A 12,610-nucleotide genomic window follows, 5' to 3' on the forward strand; every position below is an offset into this window, starting at 1 on the left:
AATAGCAAAAACCATGGTTTTGAATGAAGAATCCTATTTCTTGGTAGAATCATGCAGGATTGAAATTTTTGATGGTTTTTTACTCCTCTCAACAGCCCAAACAAGTTTCTAAAAGGATGAGTTTGCAACTACTTTACTTTTGGAGAAAATTCAAAACATTCATTATTCAATAGGGCCCAAACTATCAAAAACCAGCGGTTTGAATGAACACATTTCTTGGTAGAATCCTGCAGGACTGAAATTTTTGATGTTTTTCTACTCCTTTCATGAGCCCAAACAAGTCTCTAAAAGCAAGAGTTTGCAACTACTTTACTTTTGGAGAAAATTCAAAACATTCACTATTCAATAGAGCCCAATAGCAAAAATCAGGTTTTGAATGAAGAATCACATTTCTTGGTAAAATCATGCAGGATTGTAATTTTTGATGGTTTTTTACTCCTCTCAACAGCCCAAACAAGTTTCTAAAAGGATGAGTTTGCAACTACTTTACTTTTGGAGAAAATTCAAAACATTCATTATTCAATAGTGCCCAAACTATCAAAAACCAGCGGTTTCAATGAACACACATTTCTTGGTAGAATCATGCAGGACTGAAATTTTTGATGTTTTTCTACTCCTCTCATGAGCCCAAACAAGTCTCTAAAAGCATGAGTTTGCAACTACTTTACTTTTGGAGAAAATTCAAAACATTCATTATTCAATAGAGCCCAATAGCAAAAACCATGGTTTTGAATGAAGAATCACATTTCTTGGTAGAATCATGCTGGATTGAAATTTTTGATGGTTTTTTACTCCTCTCAACAGCCCAAACAAGTTTCTAAAAGGATGAGTTTGCAACTACTTTACTTTTGGAGAAAATTCAAAACATTCATTATTCAATAGGGCCCAAACTATCAAAAACCAGCGGTTTCAATGAACACACATTTCTTGGTAGAATCATGCAGGACTGAAATTTTTGATGTTTTTCTACTCCTCTCATGAGCCCAAACAAGTCTCTAAAAGCATGAGTTTGCAACTACTTTACTTTTGGAGAAAATTCAAAACATTCATTATTCAATAGAGCCCAATAGCAAAAACCAGCGTTTTGAATGAAGAATCACATTTCTTGGTAGAATCATGCAGGATTCAAATTTTTGATGGTTTTTTACTCCTCTCAACAGCCCAAACAAGTTTCTAAAAGGATGAGTTTGCAACTACTTTACTTTTGGAGAAAATTCAAAACATTCATTATTCAATAGGGCCCAAACTATCAAAAACCAGCGGTTTCAATGAACACACATTTCTTGGTAGAATCATGCAGGACTGAAATTTTTGATGTTTTTCTACTCCTCTCATGAGCCCAAACAAGTCTCTAAAAGCATGAGTTTGCAACTACTTTACTTTTGGAGAAAATTCAAAACATTCATTATTCAATAGAGTCCAATAGCAAAAACCAGCGTTTTGAATGAAGAATCACATTTCTTGGTAGAATCATGCAGGATTGAAATTTTTGATGGTTTTTTACTCCTCTCAACAGCCCAAACAAGTTTCTAAAAGGATGAGTTTGCAACTACTTTACTTTTGGAGAAAATTCAAAACATTCATTATTCAATAGGGCCCAAACTATCAAAAACCAGCGGTTTCAATGAACACACATTTCTTGGTAGAATCATGCAGGACTGAAATTTTTGATGTTTTTCTACTCATCTCATGAGCCCAAACAAGTCTCTAAAAGCATGAGTTTGCAACTACTTTACTTTTGGAGAAAATTCAAAACATTCATTATTCAATAGAGCCCAATAGCAAAAACCAGCGTTTTGAATGAAGAATCACATTTCTTGGTAGAATCATGCAGGATTGAAATTTTTGATGGTTTTTTACTCCTCTCAACAGCCCAAACAAGTTTCTAAAAGGATGAGTTTGCAACTACTTTACTTTTGGAGAAAATTCAAAACATTCATTATTCAATAGGGCCCAAACTATCAAAAACCAGCGGTTTGAATGAACACATTTCTTGGTAGAATCATGCAGGACTGAAATTTTTGATGTTTTTCTACTCCTTTCATGAGCCCAAACAAGTCTCTAAAAGCAAGAGTTTGCAACTACTTTACTTTTGGAGAAAATTCAAAACATTCACTATTCAATAGAGCCCAATAGCAAAAATCAGGTTTTGAATGAAGAATCACATTTCTTGGTAGAATCATGCTGGATTGAAATTTTTGATGGTTTTTTACTCCTCTCAACAGCCCAAACAAGTTTCTAAAAGGATGAGTTTGCAACTACTTTACTTTTGGAGAAAATTCAAAACATTCATTATTCAATAGGGCCCAAACTATCAAAAACCAGCGGTTTCAATGAACACACATTTCTTGGTAGAATCATGCAGGACTGAAATTTTTGATGTTTTTCTACTCCTCTCATGAGCCCAAACAAGTCTCTAAAAGCATGAGTTTGCAACTACTTTACTTTTGGAGAAAATTCAAAACATTCATTATTCAATAGAGCCCAATAGCAAAAACCATGGTTTTGAATGAAGAATCACATTTCTTGGTAGAATCATGCTGGATTGAAATTTTTGATGGTTTTTTACTCCTCTCAACAGCCCAAACAAGTTTCTAAAAGGATGAGTTTGCAACTACTTTACTTTTGGAGAAAATTCAAAACATTCATTATTCAATAGGGCCCAAACTATCAAAAACCAGCGGTTTCAATGAACACACATTTCTTGGTAGAATCCTGCAGGACTGAAATTTTTGATGTTTTTCTACTCCTCTCATGAGCCCAAACAAGTCTCTAAAAGCATGAGTTTGCAACTACTTTACTTTTGGAGAAAATTCAAAACATTCATTATTCAATAGAGCCCAATAGCAAAAACCAGCGTTTTGAATGAAGAATCACATTTCTTGGTAGAATCATGCAGGATTGAAATTTTTGATGGTTTTTTACTCCTCTCAACAGCCCAAACAAGTTTCTAAAAGGATGAGTTTGCAACTACTTTACTTTTGGAGAAAATTCAAAACATTCATTATTCAATAGGGCCCAAACTATCAAAAACCAGCGGTTTCAATGAACACACATTTCTTGGTAGAATCATGCAGGACTGAAATTTTTGATGTTTTTCTACTCCTCTCATGAGCCCAAACAAGTCTCTAAAAGCATGAGTTTGCAACTACTTTACTTTTGGAAAAAATTCAAAACATTCATTATTCAATAGGGCCCAAACTATCAAAAACCAGCGGTTTCAATGAACACACATTTCTTGGTAGAATCATGCAGGACTGAAATTTTTGATGTTTTTCTACTCCTCTCATGAGCCCAAACAAGTCTCTAAAAGCATGAGTTTGCAACTACTTTACTTTTGGAGAAAATTCAAAACATTCATTATTCAATAGAGCCCAATAGCAAAAACCAGCGTTTTGAATGAAGAATCACATTTCTTGGTAGAATCATGCAGGATTGAAATTTTTGATGGTTTTTTACTCCTCTCAACAGCCCAAACAAGTTTCTAAAAGGATGAGTTTGCAACTACTTTACTTTTGGAGAAAATTCAAAACATTCATTATTCAATAGGGCCCAAACTATCAAAAACCAGCCGTTTCAATGAACACACGTCTTGGTAGAATCATGCAGGACTGAAATTTTTGATGTTTTTCTACTCCTCTCATGAGCCCAAACAAGTCTCTAAAAGCATGAGTTTGCAACTACTTTACTTTTGGAGAAAATTCAAAACATTCATTATTCAATAGAGCCCAATAGCAAAAACCAGCGTTTTGAATGAAGAATCACATTTCTTGGTAGAATCATGCAGGATTGAAATTTTTGATGGTTTTTTACTCCTCTCAACAGCCCAAACAAGTTTCTAAAAGGATGAGTTTGCAACTACTTTACTTTTGGAGAAAATTCAAAACATTCATTATTCAATAGGGCCCAAACTATCAAAAACCAGCCGTTTCAATGAACACAGATGTCTTGGTAGAATCATGCAGGACTGAAATTTTTGATGTTTTTCTACTCATCTCATGAGCCCAAACAAGTCTCTAAAAGCATGAGTTTGCAACTACTTTACTTTTGGAGAAAATTCAAAACATTCATTATTCAATAGAGCCCAATAGCAAAAACCAGCGTTTTGAATGAAGAATCACATTTCTTGGTAGAATCATGCAGGATTGAAATTTTTGATGGTTTTTTACTCCTCTCAACAGCCCAAACAAGTTTCTAAAAGGATGAGTTTGCAACTACTTTACTTTTGGAGAAAATTCAAAACATTCATTATTCAATAGGGCCCAAACTATCAAAAACCAGCGGTTTGAATGAACACATTTCTTGGTAGAATCATGCAGGACTGAAATTTTTGATGTTTTTCTACTCCTCTCATGAGCCCAAACAAGTCTCTAAAAGCATGAGTTTGCAACTACTTTACTTTTGGAGAAAATTCAAAACATTCACTACTCAATAGAGCCCAATAGCAAAAATCAGGTTTTGAATGAAGAATCACATTTCTTGGTAAAATCATGCAGGATTGAAATTTTTGATGGTTTTTTACTCCTCTCAACAGCCCAAACAAGTTTCTAAAAGGATGAGTTTGCAACTACTTTACTTTTGGAGAAAATTCAAAACATTCATTATTCAATAGGGCCCAAACTATCAAAAACCAGCGGTTTCAATGAACACACATTTCTTGGTAGAATCATGCAGGACTGAAATTTTTGATGTTTTTCTACTCCTCTCATGAGCCCAAACAAGTCTCTAAAAGCATGAGTTTGCAACTACTTTACTTTTGGAGAAAATTCAAAACATTCATTATTCAATAGAGCCCAATAGCAAAAACCAGCGTTTTGAATGAAGAATCACATTTCTTGGTAGAATCATGCAGGATTGAAATTTTTGATGGTTTTTTACTCCTCTCAACAGCCCAAACAAGTTTCTAAAAGGATGAGTTTGCAACTACTTTACTTTTGGAGAAAATTCAAAACATTCATTATTCAATAGGGCACAAACTATCAAAAACCAGCGGTTTCAATGAACACACATTTCTTGGTAGAATCATGCAGGACTGAAATTTTTGATGTTTTTCTACTCCTCTCATGAGCCCAAACAAGTCTCTAAAAGCATGAGTTTGCAACTACTTTACTTTTGGAGAAAATTCAAAACATTCATTATTCAATAGCGCCCAAACTATCAAAAACCAGCGGTTTGAATCAACACACATTTCTTGGTAGAATCATGCAGGACTGAAATTTTTGATGTTTTTCTACTCCTCTCATGAGCCCAAACAAGTCTCTAAAAGCATGAGTTTGCAACTACTTTACTTTTGGAGAAAATTCAAAACATTCATTATTCAATAGAGCCCAATAGCAAAAACCAGCGTTTTGAATGAAGAATCACATTTCTTGGTAGAATCATGCAGGATTGAAATTTTTGATGGTTTTTTACTCCTCTCAACAGCCCAAACAAGTTTCTAAAAGGATGAGTTTGCAACTACTTTACTTTTGGAGAAAATTCAAAACATTCATTATTCAATAGGGCCCAAACTATCAAAAACCAGCCGTTTCAATGAAAACACATGTCTTGGTAGAATCATGCAGGACTGAAATTTTTGATGTTTTTCTACTCATCTCATGAGCCCAAACAAGTCTCTAAAAGCATGAGTTTGCAACTACTTTACTTTTGGAGAAAATTCAAAACATTCATTATTCAATAGAGACCAATAGCAAAAACCAGCGTTTTGAATGAAGAATCACATTTCTTGGTAGAATCATGCAGGATTGAAATTTTTGATGGTTTTTTACTCCTCTCAACAGCCCAAACAAGTTTCTAAAAGGATGAGTTTGCAACTACTTTACTTTTGGAGAAAATTCAAAACATTCATTATTCAATAGGGCCCAAACTATCAAAAACCAGCGGTTTGAATGAACACATTTCTTGGTAGAATCATGCAGGACTGAAATTTTTGATGTTTTTCTACTCCTTTCATGAGCCCAAACAAGTCTCTAAAAGCATGAGTTTGCAACTACTTTACTTTTGGAGAAAATTCAAAACATTCACTATTCAATAGAGCCCAATAGCAAAAATCAGGTTTTGAATGAAGAATCACATTTCTTGGTAAAATCATGCAGGATTGAAATTTTTGATGGTTTTTTACTCCTCTCAACAGCCCAAACAAGTTTCTAAAAGGATGAGTTTGCAACTACTTTACTTTTGGAGAAAATTCAAAACATTCATTATTCAATAGGGCCCAAACTATCAAAAACCAGCGGATTCAATGAACACACATTTCTTGGTAGAATCATGCAGGACTGAAATTTTTGATGTTTTTCTACTCCTCTCATGAGCCCAAACAAGTCTCTAAAAGCATGAGTTTGCAACTACTTTACTTTTGGAGAAAATTCAAAACATTCATTATTCAATAGAGCCCAATAGCAAAAACCATGGTTTTGAATGAAGAATCACATTTCTTGGTAGAATCATGCAGGATTGAAATTTTTGATGGTTTTTTACTCCTCTCAACAGCCCAAACAAGTTTCTAAAAGGATGAGTTTGCAACTACTTTACTTTTGGAGAAAATTCAAAACATTCATTATTCAATAGGGCCCAAACTATCAAAAACCAGCGGTTTGAATGAACACATTTCTTGGTAGAATCCTGCAGGACTGAAATTTTTGATGTTTTTCTACTCCTTTCATGAGCCCAAACAAGTCTCTAAAAGCAAGAGTTTGCAACTACTTTACTTTTGGAGAAAATTCAAAACATTCACTATTCAATAGAGCCCAATAGCAAAAATCAGGTTTTGAATGAAGAATCACATTTCTTGGTAAAATCATGCAGGATTGTAATTTTTGATGGTTTTTTACTCCTCTCAACAGCCCAAACAAGTTTCTAAAAGGATGAGTTTGCAACTACTTTACTTTTGGAGAAAATTCAAAACATTCATTATTCAATAGTGCCCAAACTATCAAAAACCAGCGGTTTCAATGAACACACATTTCTTGGTAGAATCATGCAGGACTGAAATTTTTGATGTTTTTCTACTCCTCTCATGAGCCCAAACAAGTCTCTAAAAGCATGAGTTTGCAACTACTTTACTTTTGGAGAAAATTCAAAACATTCATTATTCAATAGAGCCCAATAGCAAAAACCATGGTTTTGAATGAAGAATCACATTTCTTGGTAGAATCATGCTGGATTGAAATTTTTGATGGTTTTTTACTCCTCTCAACAGCCCAAACAAGTTTCTAAAAGGATGAGTTTGCAACTACTTTACTTTTGGAGAAAATTCAAAACATTCATTATTCAATAGGGCCCAAACTATCAAAAACCAGCGGTTTCAATGAACACACATTTCTTGGTAGAATCATGCAGGACTGAAATTTTTGATGTTTTTCTACTCCTCTCATGAGCCCAAACAAGTCTCTAAAAGCATGAGTTTGCAACTACTTTACTTTTGGAGAAAATTCAAAACATTCATTATTCAATAGAGCCCAATAGCAAAAACCAGCGTTTTGAATGAAGAATCACATTTCTTGGTAGAATCATGCAGGATTGAAATTTTTGATGGTTTTTTACTCCTCTCAACAGCCCAAACAAGTTTCTAAAAGGATGAGTTTGCAACTACTTTACTTTTGGAGAAAATTCAAAACATTCATTATTCAATAGGGCCCAAACTATCAAAAACCAGCGGTTTCAATGAACACACATTTCTTGGTAGAATCATGCAGGACTGAAATTTTTGATGTTTTTCTACTCCTCTCATGAGCCCAAGCAAGTCTCTAAAAGCATGAGTTTGCAACTACTTTACTTTTGGAGAAAATTCAAAACATTCATTATTCAATAGAGCCCAATAGCAAAAACCAGCGTTTTGAATGAAGAATCACATTTCTTGGTAGAATCATGCAGGATTGAAATTTTTGATGGTTTTTTACTCCTCTCAACAGCCCAAACAAGTTTCTAAAAGGATGAGTTTGCAACTACTTTACTTTTGGAGAAAATTCAAAACATTCATTATTCAATAGGGCCCAAACTATCAAAAACCAGCCGTTTCAATGAACACACATGTCTTGGTAGAATCATGCAGGACTGAAATTTTTGATGTTTTTCTACTCATCTCATGAGCCCAAACAAGTCTCTAAAAGCATGAGTTTGCAACTACTTTACTTTTGGAGAAAATTCAAAACATTCATTATTCAATAGAGACCAATAGCAAAAACCAGCGTTTTGAATGAAGAATCACATTTCTTGGTAGAATCATGCAGGATTGAAATTTTTGATGGTTTTTTACTCCTCTCAACAGCCCAAACAAGTTTCTAAAAGGATGAGTTTGCAACTACTTTACTTTTGGAGAAAATTCAAAACATTCATTATTCAATAGGGCCCAAACTATCAAAAACCAGCGGTTTGAATGAACACATTTCTTGGTAGAATCATGCAGGACTGAAATTTTTGATGTTTTTCTACTCCTTTCATGAGCCCAAACAAGTCTCTAAAAGCATGAGTTTGCAACTACTTTACTTTTGGAGAAAATTCAAAACATTCACTATTCAATAGAGCCCAATAGCAAAAATCAGGTTTTGAATGAAGAATCACATTTCTTGGTAAAATCATGCAGGATTGAAATTTTTGATGGTTTTTTACTCCTCTCAACAGCCCAAACAAGTTTCTAAAAGGATGAGTTTGCAACTACTTTACTTTTGGAGAAAATTCAAAACATTCATTATTCAATAGGGCCCAAACTATCAAAAACCAGCGGATTCAATGAACACACATTTCTTGGTAGAATCATGCAGGACTGAAATTTTTGATGTTTTTCTACTCCTCTCATGAGCCCAAACAAGTCTCTAAAAGCATGAGTTTGCAACTACTTTACTTTTGGAGAAAATTCAAAACATTCATTATTCAATAGAGCCCAATAGCAAAAACCATGGTTTTGAATGAAGAATCACATTTCTTGGTAGAATCATGCAGGATTGAAATTTTTGATGGTTTTTTACTCCTCTCAACAGCCCAAACAAGTTTCTAAAAGGATGAGTTTGCAACTACTTTACTTTTGGAGAAAATTCAAAACATTCATTATTCAATAGGGCCCAAACTATCAAAAACCAGCGGTTTGAATGAACACATTTCTTGGTAGAATCCTGCAGGACTGAAATTTTTGATGTTTTTCTACTCCTTTCATGAGCCCAAACAAGTCTCTAAATGCAAGAGTTTGCAACTACTTTACTTTTGGAGAAAATTCAAAACATTCACTATTCAATAGAGCCCAATAGCAAAAATCAGGTTTTGAATGAAGAATCACATTTCTTGGTAAAATCATGCAGGGTTGTAATTTTTGATGGTTTTTTACTCCTCTCAACAGCCCAAACAAGTTTCTAAAAGGATGAGTTTGCAACTACTTTACTTTTGGAGAAAATTCAAAACATTCATTATTCAATAGTGCCCAAACTATCAAAAACCAGCGGTTTCAATGAACACACATTTCTTGGTAGAATCATGCAGGACTGAAATTTTTGATGTTTTTCTACTCCTCTCATGAGCCCAAACAAGTCTCTAAAAGCATGAGTTTGCAACTACTTTACTTTTGGAGAAAATTCAAAACATTCATTATTCAATAGAGCCCAATAGCAAAAACCATGGTTTTGAATGAAGAATCACATTTCTTGGTAGAATCATGCTGGATTGAAATTTTTGATGGTTTTTTACTCCTCTCAACAGCCCAAACAAGTTTCTAAAAGGATGAGTTTGCAACTACTTTACTTTTGGAGAAAATTCAAAACATTCATTATTCAATAGGGCCCAAACTATCAAAAACCAGCGGTTTCAATGAACACACATTTCTTGGTAGAATCATGCAGGACTGAAATTTTTGATGTTTTTCTACTCCTCTCATGAGCCCAAACAAGTCTCTAAAAGCATGAGTTTGCAACTACTTTACTTTTGGAGAAAATTCAAAACATTCATTATTCAATAGAGCCCAATAGCAAAAACCAGCGTTTTGAATGAAGAATCACATTTCTTGGTAGAATCATGCAGGATTGAAATTTTTGATGGTTTTTTACTCCTCTCAACAGCCCAAACAAGTTTCTAAAAGGATGAGTTTGCAACTACTTTACTTTTGGAGAAAATTCAAAACATTCATTATTCAATAGGGCCCAAACTATCAAAAACCAGCGGTTTCAATGAACACACATTTCTTGGTAGAATCATGCAGGACTGAAATTTTTGATGTTTTTCTACTCCTCTCATGAGCCCAAGCAAGTCTCTAAAAGCATGAGTTTGCAACTACTTTACTTTTGGAGAAAATTCAAAACATTCATTATTCAATAGAGCCCAATAGCAAAAACCAGCGTTTTGAATGAAGAATCACATTTCTTGGTAGAATCATGCAGGATTGAAATTTTTGATGGTTTTTTACTCCTCTCAACAGCCCAAACAAGTTTCTAAAAGGATGAGTTTGCAACTACTTTACTTTTGGAGAAAATTCAAAACATTCATTATTCAATAGGGCCCAAACTATCAAAAACCAGCCGTTTCAATGAACACACATGTCTTGGTAGAATCATGCAGGACTGAAATTTTTGATGTTTTTCTACTCCTCTCATGAGCCCAAACAAGTCTCTAAAAGCATGAGTTTGCAACTACTTTACTTTTGGAGAAAATTCAAAACATTCACTATTCAATAGAGCCCAATAGCAAAAATCAGGTTTTGAATGAAGAATCACATTTCTTGGTAGAATCATGCAAGATTGAAATTTTTGATGGTTTTTTACTCCTCTCAACAGCCCAAACAAGTTTCTAAAAGGATGAGTTTGCAACTACTTTACTTTTGGAGAAAATTCAAAACATTCATTATTCAATAGGGCCCAAACTATCAAAAACCAGCGGTTTCAATGAACACACATTTCTTGGTAGAATCATGCAGGACTGAAATTTTTGATGTTTTTCTACTCCTCTTATGAGCCCAAACAAGTCTCTAAAAGCATGAGTTTGCAACTACTTTACTTTTGGAGAAAATTCAAAACATTCATTATTCAATAGGGCCCAAACTATCAAAAACCAGCGGTTTGAATCAACACACATTTCTTGGTAGAATCATGCAGGACTGAAATTTTTGATGTTTTTCTACTCCTCTCATGAGCCCAAACAAGTCTCTAAAAGCATGAGTTTGCAACTACTTTACTTTTGGAGAAAATTCAAAACATTCATTATTCAATAGAGCCCAATAGCAAAAACCAGCGTTTTGAATGAAGAATCACATTTCTTGGTAGAATCATGCAGGATGGAAATTTTTGATGGTTTTTTACTCCTCTCAACAGCCCAAACAAGTTTCTAAAAGGATGAGTTTGCAACTACTTTACTTTTGGAGAAAATTCAAAACATTCATTATTCAATAGGGCCCAAACTATCAAAAACCAGCCGTTTCAATGAACACACATTTCTTGGTAGAATCATGCAGGACTGAAATTTTTGATGTTTTTCTACTCCTCTCATGAGCCCAAACAAGTCTCTAAAAGCATGAGTTTGCAACTACTTTACTTTTGGAGAAAATTCAAAACATTCATTATTCAATAGAGCCCAATAGCAAAAACCAGCGTTTTGAATGAAGAATCACATTTCTTGGTAGAATCATGCAGGATTGAAATTTTTGATGGTTTTTTACTCCTCTCAACAGCCCAAACAAGTTTCTAAAAGGATGAGTTTGTAACTACTTTACTTTTGGAGAAAATTCAAAACATTCATTATTCAATAGGGCCCAAACTATCAAAAACCAGCGGTTTGAATGAACACATTTCTTGGTAGAATCATGCAGGACTGAAATTTTTGATGTTTTTCTACTCCTCTCATGAGCCCAAACAAGTCTCTAAAAGCATGAGTTTGCAACTACTTTACTTTTGGAGAAAATTCAAAACATTCACTATTCAATAGAGCCCAATAGCAAAAATCAGGTTTTGAATGAAGAATCACATTTCTTGGTAAAATCATGCAGGATTGAAATTTTTGATGGTTTTTTACTCCTCTCAACAGCCCAAACAAGTTTCTAAAAGGATGAGTTTGCAACTACTTTACTTTTGGAGAAAATTCAAAACATTCATTATTCAATAGGGCCCAAACTATCAAAAACCAGCGGTTTCAATGAACACACATTTCTTGGTAGAATCATGCAGGACTGAAATTTTTGATGTTTTTCTACTCCTCTCATGAGCCCAAACAAGTCTCTAAAAGCATGAGTTTGCAACTACTTTACTTTTGGAGAAAATTCAAAACATTCATTATTCAATAGAGCCCAATAGCAAAAACCAGCGTTTTGAATGAAGAATCACATTTCTTGGTAGAATCATGCAGGATTGAAATTTTTGATGGTTTTTTACTCCTCTCAACAGCCCAAACAAGTTTCTAAAAGGATGAGTTTGCAACTACTTTACTTTTGGAGAAAATTCAAAACATTCATTATTCAATAGGGCCCAAACTATCAAAAACCAGCCGTTTCAATGAACACACATGTCTTGGTAGAATCATGCAGGACTGAAATTTTTGATGTTTTTCTACTCATCTCATGAGCCCAAACAAGTCTCTAAAAGCATGAGTTTGCAACTACTTTACTTTTGGAGAAAATTCAAAACATTCATTATTCAATAGAGCC

Source organism: Dendrobates tinctorius, unplaced genomic scaffold, assembly GCF_039654945.1.
Source record: "Dendrobates tinctorius isolate UK_male_01 unplaced genomic scaffold, ASM3965494v1 ptg000125l, whole genome shotgun sequence".
Lineage (NCBI taxonomy): Eukaryota > Metazoa > Chordata > Amphibia > Anura > Dendrobatidae > Dendrobates > Dendrobates tinctorius.